This window comes from Euprymna scolopes, chromosome 10 (assembly GCF_053919585.1).
Source record: "Euprymna scolopes isolate OS-2025 chromosome 10, ASM5391958v1, whole genome shotgun sequence".
Lineage (NCBI taxonomy): Eukaryota > Metazoa > Mollusca > Cephalopoda > Sepiida > Sepiolidae > Euprymna > Euprymna scolopes.
This window is the reverse complement of record NC_136491.1, coordinates 131,846,301-131,847,993: the sequence shown is the minus strand read 5'-3', so window position 1 is coordinate 131,847,993 and position 1,693 is coordinate 131,846,301. Positions and strand designations below refer to the sequence as shown.

General features: G+C 32.8%; 1 long non-coding RNA gene across 1 annotated transcript in view; it reads left to right on the top strand.

Annotated features, from left to right (window-relative positions):
* Window positions 1-1,431, top strand: part of LOC145286275 (uncharacterized) — a 396,789-nt gene extending 395,358 nt beyond the window's left edge. Inside the window, exon 3 of the long non-coding RNA XR_013869135.1 lies at window positions 1,326-1,431. This is a non-coding gene — a long non-coding RNA (uncharacterized LOC145286275). The remainder of the gene's footprint in view (window positions 1-1,325) is intronic.
* The last annotated feature ends 262 nt before the right edge of the window (window positions 1,432-1,693 follow it).

Genomic DNA, 1,693 nt, shown 5'->3' with positions numbered 1-1,693 from the left:
CTTGAAGGGACTTGATAATAACAATTTAATAATTATTATTCATTTATACCTACACTAGTGTTTCATTCTTATGTAATCATTAGTGTAAGGTAACAATTCCTGCCAGTCATGAGATCCGAACCCAGCTACAAATCCGCTTTTTACTCTATTTGCTGAACCTCTACCTCAGAATCACCAAACAATTGCCAACGGAAGGAAGAGTGAAAATTTTAAGAACAATTAAACGCCGCATTCGGGCCACTACAATGACAACCTAGAGGGTATATATATATGTGTGTGTGTGTGTGTGTGTACGTGTGTACGTTAGTGCATGTATGAGTATCCACGCATTACCCCGGTTTTTGTATCTCTCGCTGATTGGCTGTTAAAAAAACTCTCTTCAACTTGACACGTGATCTCGTTTAATCAATCACAGTATTGTTTTCTTTTTGCATCCATTTTTCTGCGGGATTTTTTTTTCTTTTGCTCAGAGATTGTTTTTTTTTTCATTTGTATTTGAAGCGGAGAGACTGGTGTTGTGCAAATGATGTGTTAATAACATAGACAAACCTCATTAATGGAAAGCAAGTTGGATGGTAAAACAACAGCCGTTGGGTCATCGGTTTAACTCAAAATAAACCAATTTTTCTTTTTCGTAGCTAGAAAAACAAAACAAAAACAAAAACAAAAAAAGCAAAACGATATAAGTCCCTTATGCTCTTCCATCTTCGCTTTTTTCTTCTTTTTTCTGATTGCTCAGTTTGACAAAAGTAACGTTTCTGAAAAAATGTATTTATTCTCTGAGGTACTTGCTAATACAAACATTGATGAACTTCAGTTACTTATTTCCTTCTGCTTATTTTCTATTAGTAAGGTTGATTTGGTTGTTTTGTTTTATGACATTTTTTTTTTTGGGGGGGGGGTAGTAAAATACCTTTTGCCAAAGTTTTTATGCTTCATTCAGTTTATATCTTCAAATATTTATTAAGTGTGCTTGGTTTGGTTGTTTTGTAGAGACAAATTGTTGCTTGAGTTTTGCAAAGGGAAAGGAAAAAAAACAACACGAGTACACAGAGTTATTTATATCATCAAATATTTATTCATGGGGTTGGTTGTTTTGTTTTATGGCATATCAACCCTTTTTGGACGATTTATTCTTGAATATAATAATTTTGGAAAAAAAAGTTTTATGCTTCAAGTTCTTTATATTTTCAAATATTTATTCATTGTGTTTGGTTTTTATTGTTTTGTAATGAAAAATTGTTGTTTTCGTTTTGTATTTGTATAACATGATTCAAAAAGAAAAATAAAATAAAATAATAACATCTATGCTTCTTGTATTTTAGGTGAGGACGCCCGTATTTTTAGACAGCCTGGTCTGGGAGCACCAGGATATTAGTAAGAAGGAAATCAAAGAGAAGGTGAGGAAAAGAAAGAGAGCGATGAAACGAGAAGAAAAAAAAGAGACATCCGCGAAGAGAGGGCGGTTTCATCACGCTCTTTTTCTTTTATTTCTGGAGAATACTTCGATTATTATCATTAATACGAAGACCTGTCTCATGAAATAACAATTAAGAATTCAGATGGAATTTTTAATTATAGTCCATAACGAAAGGTTCTTTGTGTAAAAGAAATCGAGATACAAAAGAAAACAAACGCCTTCTGTTTGTAAGAGAAAGAAGAGAAATAAAGAAGTACAGACTGATGGGAATGC